This window comes from Dysidea avara, chromosome 13 (assembly GCF_963678975.1).
Source record: "Dysidea avara chromosome 13, odDysAvar1.4, whole genome shotgun sequence".
Lineage (NCBI taxonomy): Eukaryota > Metazoa > Porifera > Demospongiae > Dictyoceratida > Dysideidae > Dysidea > Dysidea avara.
The window spans coordinates 10,269,301-10,283,531 of NC_089284.1; the positions used below are offsets into that span (position 1 = coordinate 10,269,301).

Sequence of the window (14,231 nt, forward strand, 5' to 3'; positions counted from 1 at the left end):
TCCATGCATGGTCATCACCTATGTATTTGTTTATTTAGTGTAACAATACAGTTTGGTGCAGTTAAAAAAAGCTACAGTGCAGTCAAGAGTAGAATAATGTACTTGTCACTATAGCAACTAGCAACTATAGCAAGATTACATGATGACATTGTCCACAGATGGATAGCTCCATTCTGTTAGTGGTACTGTTTGTTCCTTGACTATCTGATCATGAGGAGATACCCATCTTTGCAGGTAGGAAGATGTAGCAGCTTTGTCATTAGTACCTGTACAGGAATAGTAGACAGCATAATTATAGTAGATACTTAGTTATACGTACAGTGAAATCTGTCACCTACATAGAAAGGCCACCTCTCTACAAAAGCCAACTTAAATCCTCAAATGGCAAATTTACACAGTAGTCCACCTGTCTAAAGCAGCCAACTGTAAATAAAGGACAAGAAACTTTGGCTTGTTGGCCTGTAGACCTAATTAAACAGTTTCCACAAAATAAATGGTTAAGTATGTACGTGCACTATAATTATATATGCACCACCAATGTGTTTTACATACGGATGAAACATGCATTTTGTAACACTTTCCAACTAACCAGAAACTCTTGAACCACCAAAGGGTTGTTGACCTACTACTGATCCAGTTGACGGACAGTTGATGTAAAAGTTACCAGCAGATTGTCAGTGTCTGTTGAATTCTTCTCAGTGTTTGCCTGAACCATCAACACACTAGTGCTATTCTGGTATAACAATAGTTACTACTGACCTGTCCTTTACAAATACAGAACCTGTTAAACCATATGGTGATGTCTCATCAATCTGCAGTATACGATGAGTCAAGAAAACTAGATTGCTATAATAGTAGGATTTGCTAATGGATAAAAAGTGTCAACAAGTCAATTGTACATGTATAAAGAATGGACACACTGATCTCTCAATGCTGGAATGCATAATTTTAAACATTTCAGAAGGGATGGAAATACTTAAATAAATTTATTGCTTTTAAAACTAGCTATAAGGTATTTAAACTTTATTAGAGCAGCTGACTGTTATATTAGAGGAACTGACTGCTCTGTATCTCAATTTTTTTGAGGTAACTTGAGCTGGCAGGAGCTGGGTCTACTGCCACCACAACTATTTTTTTTTATTTACATCGTACACTATTACTTAACAATGAAGCACAAATACCATAACCAGTTGGTAGCACCTATAATTATTTCAATATTTTAAGTGCCTATATAGATCAGCACCACATGTTTTTACAGTGTATATGATATTGCAATAGTCAGTAATACATACATGCACACAAACATACCAAAGAAAGTGTTTTCCCCCATTCAGCTGATGGGTAGACATATACAGTTAGAACAGGTCCAATATTTCCTACAAACACACAGAAATTTACCCTTACACAGTTAATAGGGTACACACTGCTTGCATCATCCTGTTCTTGGGATCTTTGGTCTCAAATATGGTCGGCTCCACATAATAGCCAACACTAAATAGACAGTACACCAGTTAACACGTGTGCATGTTAGTGTTACTGGACATATGTACATGTAGACACAATAGTCATCCATGTATCTATATAAACAGAGAACATGCACGCACACGCATATGCATGCCAAACACTTGCACGCACACAAATGTGGCATGCACACACTACAGAGACATTCACACATGCTGACACACTATTCCTCCAGCTATCAAAGATATATCAGGGTCTGATTTGGCTTCCTTTAAGTAATCAGCTATTTTTACACATGTCTAGAATAAACATTTAGCACATAAAACTGTGGTATACAGAATATACAATATTCTTGTAATGGATTTTGTAAAACAACTACTCAAATTTCCCATTCATTGTCATCAAGTACATTTCAAAATGTTAAAAGTCTGAATCCTTGTATTAACAAGCTGCTTCTCACTAGTACTAATAGTGCGAAAGCACTTTGGCTTGGTTTGTTCTGAAGAGAAACTATTGGTTAGCCACATACATGCATATAGCAGCAAGCTCCATGTCACATAGCTTTGAGACCAGGTTTGTAAAGAGCATGTGTGTTCTATTAGGGTTTTCATAAATTCTGCAACTATACAAACCACTACTGTGGTTCATGATTCTAGACATAGCTAGTCAACCTTACACAATTAACATTTACTTGTGATGTAACAAGGATTAAAATGATATCTAGGGTTTTACCCTAACACTAAACAGTGAGGTAAATAACTTTTCACTAAAGGAAACACACAAACCTTTTACATACATATCTTTTAAAACTTTTTAAAATGATGCAAAGAGCAGTTGCTTCTATCACAAGTTCCGTTTGCTTCGCTATTAAATTTTCTATCAGGCCATATATAACTCACGTGATGAAACCCTAAATCAAAATTAAACAAGTGGCAAGAATTTTGAAACACTGAGATGCGAGTTGCTATTTATCATTTCATAACAAGCAAGCCATTGTAGTTACAGTGTTTGTTTAAACTATTAAACTTCTCCACGTAGCCCAGTGAACAGACTTTTAATCAATGTGTAGTTTTAGGATGAGAAGTTAATTTACGTCACCCAATGTCATCATGCATACCCATATTGTGTAAACACACATTGTTCCAGTGCAGGTTTAAGGGAGTTCTATGCTGGTTTAATACCACACCAAAAGTACCATTATGTATGTCACATACGGGTCATTCCATACCAAATCAACAAAAAAAATCCGGACCCCTTTCAATTTTCATGAAATTTGGCACAAACATAGACCCTATCAAGAAACTTTCTCACACCAAAAATTTGGTTCATTTTATTAGTCTCCCTTTAAGTTATGACCACTCAAAGTTTCTGCTGAAAATTTTATTTGCTTACACATTTTCAATAAAATGGCCATAACTTTGCTTATGATTCACATAAAAACTTCTGGTGTAGATTTTTGAAATCCTTATTAAATTCTCTTTCAGGTGATGTATAATGTTTTATAATTGCTAAAAGGAAAAGGTCGAACCACAAAAATGTAGCTTTTTCCTTTGATCTTAATTTTCAAAAATATATATCCTTTAATTAAATATATTTTTGGTTTACATGTTGCTCTAATACCCATCATTCACCACTGTGAGTTTAAAGTTGGGACCAATAGTGGATCATGAGTTATAAGTGTTAATGTGTAACACTGTAATCACTGCTGTTTGTATGGTATTTTTACAGTGTAATTTCCAATACCAATTGCGAATAACCTTATATTAGTACGTCGCAAATCATTTTATGCATTAAAATAGTTAGGGTTTGTATTGATAAGGGCTCACTTCACTGAAACCATACTAACAGACCACTTTTAAAGCTAAAAAAGTTGGAGCAATAAGGCGGCCTAATAAAGGAATCACTGATTATATTTTTGCTGTAAGTTCAGTGTCCTATAAAATAGAGGTGGCTACTATAACAAGGTGGTCCTATTATAGAGGTACAGTAGCTATATTTATAGGGAATTTACTGTACAACTAATGATATTCCAATCTATTCTTTTAATTTTATTGTGTAATAGTAATAATATTCAGCCACAGATTATGATGATAGTTTCCAATCTTATACATGTGTATAATGGATGCAAACGACACAGTTACTCATACATATGTACATGTAATGTGGAACAGTTGAATTGAAATGCCATGTCTTAGTGATATCCAAAGCTTCTTGGTCATAATACCTAGATAACTGCTTCATATAATTGCATTAGAGTAGAAATATCCTATTTTAAGTTTCCCTTATAAAAAGATGGCGTTTAAGGTAGCCGCTAAGATATGTTACACTGTATATCACTTTTAAATTATACTTTGAAAGGGCAAGCCTACTACTGACCACTTAAAGGCCACCTTTGTATGTCTGTACCTATAAACAATGCCTTTGCTGGAAAAATGTACACTTCTAAAACCACTATGTATTGTCTTGCTCATCAAACATTTGATGGAATAGAGTGGAAAGTGGCCACCTGTATAGAAAGGCCACCACTCCATAAGGACCGATTTCAAATTGATACTACACACTTATGCAAATGTATTAAGCAGCTACCTAGCCCAAAAATTTGGCCCTAAGGTAACTGGCTCCATACATCAACTGTATCATGATGAAACTACTTAAATATAGCAATGTAGCTCATAATTTGATTCTAGAAATGTTCCATAGAAATTACATTGTACAAAGGTTCACTGCAGCAATTGCCCACTGATCCATATCTATAGCTTTAAGTGAAATACATCAATAATCGATTAAAGAAAGGGTCAAGGCAATTAACTTCAAAGTTAAATCAGAGTGTTATAGTAAAAGTTGAGACTGAAAGTGGTGCATATTGCATGACAGTCTCTACAATCATTCACATGTAACTTTGACATGCAATGAAATCTGATGCATTGATATCAGTACACAATTGAATTTTTGAAGGTGTAAGTTGAAAAGGCTGTTAGAACTGCATCATTCATTCATTACTACTTGTTAGAAAAGCTCTAGTAGATTACATTTGAAACATTCATGCCTGTGTTAAGAACAAAGACATAACATTACGTAAGTGTTTCAAATTACAGTGGAACTTGTCTTAGTGGCCACCTCTAATGAAAGGCCACCTTTCTATTTAAGGCCAACTTTAAATTGTTCTAGTAAGACATTTATACACATAAAACTATATAAATAGCCGTCTGCATATTAAGGCCAAAAAACTGGCCTTGACTGGCTTAGACAGTTTCCACTATAGCTACATACATTAATATTGTGTATCAAAATACGTACTTGCATATCAAAAATTAGCATTAAATGCTAACAGTAGCAGTAGTAGTTACTGTAGCTAGTCAAAATGTAATCAAGTTCAACATTTCACTACTATATAATAGACTTGGCGTCATAATCAGACACAATATATACAAGCTTGATAAGAGGTAAATTACTTGAGTATATGTATTTAAGTATAAGCTTTTACTGGGTTTTCTTACAAAACGTAAACAAATTAACTTTACTTACAAACCAACAATGTATAAAATGATTGTGACATAGTATTATATAAAGTTACTTATTGCATCTTTGCATACTTGAACCACACAAACAAGAGTGATTACAAGGCTACACATTAACACCTATAACTCATAATCTACTATTGGTCCCAACTTTAAACTCACAGTGATGAATGATGGGTATTAGAGCAACATATAAACCAAAAATAAATTTAATTAAAGAATATATATTTTTGAAAATTAAGATCAAAGGAAAAAGCTACATTTTTGTGGTTTGACCTTTTCCTTTGAGCAATTATAAAACATTATATATCATCTGAACGGGAATTTAATAAGGATTTCAATTATCTAAACCAGAAGTTTCTATGTCAATCGCAAGCAAAGTTATGGCCATTTTATTGAAGATGTGTAAGCAAAATAAAATTTTCAGCAGAAACTTTGAGCGGTCATAACTTAAAGGGAGACCAATGAAATAAGCCACATTTCGGTGTGAGAAAATTTCTTGAAAGGGTTCATGTTTGTGCCAAATTTTACGAAAATCGAAAGGGGTCCAGATTTTTTTTTGTTGATTTGGTATGGAATGACCCATACAGGATACCATTAAGTGTGTGGGACATGCATCCTAGAACAAGCAGAACACTTCTGACCCTGATGTTCAAAAGCTGATCATACAGTTGTGTTGACCACAATAGCTAAGGTAAGTAGTACACATATGAGTGATAAGCAGATACACATCAAAAAACATAAAATCTGTTATATAACATGTAACACACGAGCCATCTTTATTTTGTACATCAAATTACAACATGCAAGCAAGTCCTCAGTTGTTGGAACACTATATACCATTGTTCCATTGTGCATAGTAAACTGATCTAACCAAATATATACAGATTACTTTAGCTGAACTAAGAGATAACATGATCATTTAAAAAATCAAAGACACACAATTGAGGTATGCATCTGCAGCACATTGTTATTGTTATAATGCCAACAAATCAACTATAATACCACAACATAGTACTGCAAGTGATGACTTGAAACAATGTTTAGAGAAGCCACACTTACTGATATCAGTGAAGTCATAGTGGTAGTTCTTTCCATCACATTCTAGAACATATAGAAGTACTCGAAGGGATGATGTGTGTGACAAACTTCCAACAAGTCTTGGGAATGTCCTGGGATACCAAACACAGTAAATAAATAAACACACACAAACATGCACGCATGCATGCTTGCACACACACATGCTTGCACGCACGCACGCACGCACACCTGTATTTGTCAGCATTAAACCAACTTGTTTCCAAAGCCACCTGAAAGCTCTGTTTAAAATACATAGAAACATAACATAAACAAGCTACACGTGTCATGTACTGTCATTCAAATGTATACACAATCTTACATGAATACCAAATCACACAGAAAACAGTACACATACACACAACACACACTTGGTGTCTCAGATTGTTAATTATTTGTAAAATTTCATCTCAAATTCTATTATTATTTCATGCCATAGCCAATTTGAAAAACAGCAATCCTTGGAACATACTGTTTGTGAATAACATACATCACCCACAAACATTACGTCCCTCAAAATTTTGCACACATACAGTAAGTCACCATGCATGCATTGGAACCTCAATGTACATGTAAATTAAACCACATTTAGTATGGCAAATCAATCATCAGTTTGATTTCAAGCAGTCAAAATAGTTGAAGTGATGATACCTGGACTTGGTAAGGCTGGACGCATACCATCTGGTAGGCCTGTCTCTTCCATGACTAGGAATAAATGTAGTTAGAGGTCCACCAATATAGCTTTTTACCAATAAACAGACAACTGATATATTAATAATAGAATATACCGATAAATGTCACCAATCCAATATTTCTTCTCTAAACTTGAGTGTGTAGTTCATGTTTTACCCATAGTATAACATACTGTATGTTGCATATCTTGGCTGGTATGGTTATGATTACTAATAATATTATACATGTTATTTTTATTCCTTTAGCTTGGTGTATGCACAGATATCAATAATATCTATTTATTACATACAGCCATGCAAATTTTTACTGTATATTAGAGTAGATACAAGTTCTGTATGTAAAGTACAAGTTTTTATAAGTTGAATACAAGTTTCTGCATAGTAAATCATAACCATACAGTAACTAAGAGTAAACAGCCTAACAAATAGTTAACATGTGGTTACTTTTTACCAAACAAAGAATAGTTGCTTTTGATGAATAACAAGCTTTCTGCATGTTCGGGTGATATCCTGCTTCTCCTTTCATTGTAGATGTCTCCAGTTGAAGCTTTTCTGACAGTACAGATGTTGCTGTGGCAGTTAGGTAATGTTTAGGTATCTGTGCAATAACTGGATATCTACTGTGGTGTTCAGCCCACCAAGCAAATGGTTTACTCATCTTATAGTCAAGTACAGGCTCCCTTAGATAGCAGTCCAGTTCATTGATAGATGATGAATCATCAACCCAGGAGTCATCCAAGATATCAGAAAACAGCTCTAACAAAGGATCCTGTTTCTGCTTTTTTAATAAAGGTGAGTCAATTCTGCTTTCACTTGGTGAGGCATTTGCTTCTGAGTCACTAGCTCCTGATACCTTCCTTAATTCTTCTTGTACTGCTTGTTTTGCAATGCTCTTTGATATTTTACTACAAAACCTGTCTTTGAATCTAGGGTCTACAATAGTGTAGTGTCACGGAATATATTCTAGTTAAAAGTCTTTATAGCAATATAACAACGGCAATGAATGCAGGGTACAATGCAACTCTATTTATACTACAACAAGAATACATACGAGTATACATGTTTACAAAAGTGCTAGTGGGTATATTACAAAAACAACTGTGTTTACCTATTACAAGATAACCATAAAATAGTGTGTTAATACATGTGTAAATTACAACCCAATTATGCATACACAGTAAACAGTGTGTGTTGCAGGTTTCTATCTAATCAGTGTGTGCATTATGCCACAAATAGTAGCCACTGAAAGCAAATAATTGTCTTTAATTCCTGCAAACTTGCTCTTCACCATTTTGTTCTTCATAGTCTGGACTCCTCTATTGTCATCTTCCTTTTCCCATGATCTTAACAACACTCTAATCATAGGAATGACCATTGACAGGGTGGCTGTTTGTTTTGAAATAGCCTGAGTAATTTCTTCCACAGGAGCTAGTATTAGTAGCATTTTACGAGCTTGGTTTGCTGTCAATTGAGGGATATATTATTCTCAGCTGCGTATGCAGCTAGAGCCATCTTATGTTCAAGAACTGACTGCAACATGTACAGAGTAGAGTTCCATCAGGTGGCTACGTCCTGTTATAGTATACGCTGAGGTAAGCCTATAATTATCTTGAATTCTTGCCAACTTGTGGCTTGCAACTTATGAATGTTTAAAATGCCCAACAATAGATCTACACACAGCTAGCAAATGAATAACAACACACTGTGTTAAGAGTCCATCATGTACGACCAGTTGTAATGAGTGTGCAAAACACCCATAACTAGGCAAGCCAGCTTCATTCATCACTTTAACAAGGTCGCTGCCATTATCCCCTCACCACACAATGTACCTGGTTGGTGCTGATCCCACAGTCTTCCATGATCTTTGGTACTCTCATTGCCATATACTCTCCAGTGTGCCATTCTTCAAGAGACTTAGCTTGTAAAACTGCTGAAATTAACTGAAAATCATCACTCATCCAATGAGCTGTCAAGCTAAGCAATGAATCACTGCTCACATTTGAGCTTCATACATCAGTGGTAAAACTGAGATATTTTAGTTTACTTCTAGTGACACAAACCATCCTCTCAATTGTGCTTGGAATCATGGTATCATTCGACTAAGTATGTTGTACCTTGGCTCCAGTGCACTTGAAGGTCATTAATGTCCCAAACCTTGCACATGTCTTCAGCTTGGGCCAAAGTAACTTGGTTTAGCCTTGTCTCACTAGCGGTCTGCTTCATATCAAAACATAAGTAAAATTAGCCCATACAAGTTTTCAGTAAAATATTATTATGCATAAAATAAATGTACAGCAGTCTATGGAGGTAAGTTACATTATTTATCATAACTCTTGTTCTGAAGGTGGTATCAATTTTGTTCGACTGCCATCACACACGCATAAGCCTCCTCTATCTGATGATATCAAAATTAAATCGACGCCAAAGTGTTCTAGCAGTCACCCTAATAGAGCAGTCACCCTGAAGAGAATTCAAGAGATCAGCTAGAAACAAGTAACCTGTATAGAGATCAGCTACAAACAAATCACCTGTAGAGAGTTCAGCTACAAACAATTCACCCTGTAGAGAGATCAGCTAGAAGAAGTTACCTTATAAAGAATTCAGCTACAAACAAATTACCCTGTAGAAAGATAAGTTAGAAGAAGTCACCTTGTAGAGAGTTCAGTTACAAAGAAACCACTATGTAGGGAATTCAGCTACAAACAAATCACCCTGTAGAGAGATCAGCTAGAAGAAGTCACCTTGTAGAGAGTTCAGCTGCAAACAAATCACCCTGTAGAGAGTTCAGCTACAAACAAATCACCCTGTAGAGAGATCAGCTAGAAGAAGTTACCTTGTAGAGAGTTCAGTTACAAAGAAACCACCATGTAGAGAGTTCAGCTACAAACAAATCACCCTGTAGAGAGATCAGCTAGAAGAAGTCACCTTGTAGAGAGTTCAGTTACAAACAAATCACCCTGTAGAGAGATCAGCTAGAAGAAGTCACCTTGTAGAGAGTTCAGCTGCAAACAAATCACCCTGTAGAGAGTTCAGCTACAAACAAATCACCCTGTAGAGAGATCAGCTAGAAGAAGTTACCTTGTAGAGAGTTCAGTTACAAAGAAACCACCATGTAGAGAGTTCAGCTGCAAACAAATCATCTGTAGAGAGTTTAGCTACAAGAAGTCACCTTGTAGAGAGTTCAGCTACACACCATGTAGATCGTTCAGCTGCAAACAAAGCACCCTGTAGAGAATTCAGCTACAAACACATCACCCTGTAGAAAGATCAGCTAGAAGAAGTTACCTTGTAGAGAGTTCAGCTACAAAGAAACCATTCTGTAAAGAGCTCAGCTGCAAACAAATCACCTGTACAGAATTCAGCTACAAACAAATCACCCTGTAGAGAGATCAGCCAGAAGAAGTTACCTTGTAGATAGTTCAGCTACAAACAATTCACCCTGTTGAGAGATCAGCTAGAAGAAGTCACCTTGTAGAGCGTTCAGTTACAAAGAAACCAGTGTTCTGTAATAAATATATGTATTTTATATATATATAATTTGTACATTTAATGATAAAATTAAAGTATTTAACATCTGCTTCATCTTTTCTTCTTCCTGTGGTAAAGAAAAAAGGATAGGTAAAAAAAGCCCCAAAGCCAGCCATAGGCCGGCTTTGGGGTATACAAATACAAAAAGTGAAATCTAATCCAAAACAGCCAAGCTGTAAAAAAAAAGTGTGACCCTCAAAAAGGCTATGGTGAAAAAAGATGTGAAATTCAAGGTGGCGGCCAAGAAATGGCTGTGATGGTAGGTTAATGGTAAAAATTTTAATAACGACAATTCAGGTGAATTTTGTGCCAAGACCAAGTGGCACCAAAATTCACCTGAATTGTTGTTATTAAAATTTTTACCATTAACCTACCATCACAGCCATTTCTTGGCCGCCACCTTGGATTCCTCATTTTTTTTTCACCATAGCCTTTTTGAGGGCCGCACTTTTTTTTTTACAGCTTGGCTATTTGAATTAGATAGATTACTGATAGTGTGATCACCAGAAAATTGAAGTGGTTTGGGTGAATATTAATACTTTAAGCAAGAAGACCATGAAGTACAATAAAACACCACCTATGCTTGTGTGTATGAAAAATACAGCACTAGATGAGGTGTTTCTCAAGGCAAATACAGCACTCAGTTTTACCTTGTGTTGTATTAGCCTCTTGATACACCCCTCATGCTGTATTATCTTTACACATGTGCAGCAGTAACTATAATAAATTGCTTTTTTTGTTTTATTGTACTCACTGCACTATGGGGTAGCTCACCCATCATTGGTTCATGGCACTTTGATTCTGGGCAATTGTTTATTGCATATATTTCTTCTCTATCGTCAGGCCTACAGGACATAACTGTATCATTTGAAAGGTTACCTACTAACATGTAGTTACACTGAGGATACTAAGAAGGTTTTGTGGAAGCTGACTGATGCTCACTTGTTTGAGAAGATACATGTCTACTCCTTGAGGGTATGTCTTATGCTAGGAAAAGGGATTGTATATACCAACAGGTGAGAGGACACACCCCCTCACCTGTTGCTATAGGCTACGATGAGAGCCAAGCAACAGGAGGGAACCAAGCAGAATGGAAGGGTGATGTAAACCAGAAAACCATCTGAACTAGGACACTATATCAGGGACATTGATTTATGATAAAATTATATGTATGCATGTATATTGCAACACTCCACAGGCATGTCATTTTGTGCATTCGCAGGTGGCAAGCCATACAAGTACACAGCCAAGCTGCCCACAACTGGACAAATGTGTAGTGGTGTCAGAACATCATCCCCCTTAGTATCCTTGTGTACAGTCACAATGCCACATGACTCATGGAGATTATGGCAGCAGTGTGCAGTGAAGCAGGCTTGCCAGTTGAGCCATCAAAGACTATTGACCCAGCAACAGACCATAACATTTCTGGGCACCATATTGGTGTGCCACTTTTGCAACAATTCTTTGAGTGTTGTCAGGAAGCCTTATCACTCCTTCCAGAGAATCTAATTTTATGTGCAGAAAGTGCAAGCTGCTATCCCTAGCATGTACAGTGTAAGGCATTATGGGTAGGAAGGTCTTTCTTAAAAAGGTTCATTGATGAGTCCACCGAGGCGAAAAGTTTATCAGACTCAATGAGGAGAGCCAAGAGTGGTGGTATCGGACTGGAATGGGGTTTCTAAGCTTTCGACACTCAATAAACAATGACCAGCAGCAGTCATCCCCTCAGATGCCTCCGGCACATGGGGATGCGGTGCAGTTTTAAGGAAAGGAATGGTTCCAGTTATGCAAGATTAACACAATCGCACATCACATCACAGTGAAGGAGCTTACACCTGTAGTGGTGGCAGCAGCAATATGAGGCAGAAATGGATAGGCTAATCCATTGTGATCAAATCCGACAATATACACTCTGTCGCTTTGCCGCCTTGCTAGTGAGCAAAGGGACAGTTCACAGCACGATAAGAGTGCATATATTATCCACACAAAAACAGCCAAATTGTGAAAAAATGGTACGACCTTAAAAAGCCTGGGTGAAAAAAGTTGTGAAATCAAAGGTGGTGGCCAAGAAATGACTGCAATGATGTTAGTGCTAATAAACACAGCCATTATTACTTTTTTTAGCATTAACACCATTGCAGCCATTTCTTGGCCACCACCTTTGATTTCACAACTTTTCCACCCAGGTTTTTTAAGGCCGCATTATTTTTTCATAGCTTGGCTGTTTTTGTGTGTGGATTTCACTTCTTTTGTACTTTATAAGGCCCCAAAACCAGCCTATGGCTGACTTTGGGGTTTGTTTTTACTCACATTTCTTCTTTTCTATGCAGACACAATGATGATTTTTGAAGATAGACTTATAAATGTATTGCATTGCATGATATAATTAGAGCTGAGCGATAGTGGCGATCAATTGATTATCGTGATAGCTATTAATAATTGTGATCTTAATAGTATAGTATCGTGCCATCGCAATTACTTATTCATATCTGTGCTTGGTCAAAAATATGGATAACAAAAGCAAACACGATAACATTGTAGTTCAGAAAACTGTAAAAGACTAGTAGCTTCAACATGGACAACACAGATAACAACTGCAATACTGACACATAATTTCTAGTGGAGTATTAGAAAAGTAGATGTGTGGTGTGTACGTAATTGGAGTATTCATGTGTTGTATATGTGAAGTGGAGTGTCTTTAATAAATGCTAGTAACTATCGTGATACTATCATTATTGTGATATAAAAGTTACTATCAGATCATGATAGTGATAGTTGTACTATCGCTCAGCTCTAGATTTAATTCAATATTTGATTATATTATTGTAATACTCTAAGAGTGCACATTTTTTTGAGGACTTCTAATAGAACATACATAGAATGTTCTAGAACAATCTAGTACTTCTATTGGTAGATCTATGAAATTACAAACATTTGATTATAAGCCTAGAAATTACATTTATAAAGCAGAAATTAAGTGAGCTTATCAGCCAAGGTAGCAGTGGTTCAGTGGTTAAGGATGCAGGTGTTAGGCATGGAGGTCCCTGGTTCGAACTCCGGTAAGGCTTTTTTGACATTTTTTGTACACCTTTTTTACCCGTGGTGATTAGAGCATCTCAATCCTGAGATTTTGCACTTGTTTGGTTTTTGCTTTATAACTTCGTCGCTATAACTCTATTGCTATTCAAACTATCAAAAGGCACTGCTATGATGATCAGCCTATCTACACACCAATTTCCTATACTCAGTTTACCCTGTAGCTGTGACAGAAGTTTGATCTTTTTTTTTACGTGAATAAATGCTCATAACTCCTTGGATATTCCTCAGATTCACAGCAAACTTGGTACGTGAATCCACCGTTACATGCTCTTCATTTGTGCCAATGATCAAGGCAATCGAGTTAAACATTTGTGTTTTATAGCAATTTTCGCAAAGTGTGCGAAAATAAATTGAAGCCCCCCCCCCCCCCGTATGGCAAAAGAAGAAAAAAAACGAAGAAATTAAAACAAAACTTCTTTGAACACCCATATCTCGCAAATAGCTGTTGCGAATTTAATCAAATTTGCTGTGGGCCTACCCTACCTGGCAGACAGCTATAATGCAAAAAAATGGTGTGCTTTGGAGAAGGGGCCATGGAGCTATGCATGCATGAAAAAGCTGTTTTCTTTCAATATACTCACGGAGTGGTGTGCCGGCTTTCTTGGCCGCATGATGCACTACCGTGTGTCTTGATCGGTGCATCAACTGTAAATATCAATAGAGACTTCCTGAATGAAGAATGGATGGCATAGCTAAGCTAACTCAGGTGCAAAAAGGAATTTGGTCATTATAACAGGACTGCAACTATATGTTAGAGCATAATAACAGTTTCAAAGTATGAACTAAACTCTTGATTCTAATTATGCAATGCAAATATAATATCTATTCCAGGGTTGTTTGGTGGAACTTCAATCAC

At 36.4% G+C, this 14,231-nt stretch overlaps 1 pseudogene; it reads right to left on the reverse strand.

Annotated features, from left to right (window-relative positions):
- The window catches only part of LOC136243597 (cleavage stimulation factor subunit 1-like), a 20,562-nt pseudogene continuing 6,331 nt past the window's right edge, over positions 1-14,231 (reverse strand).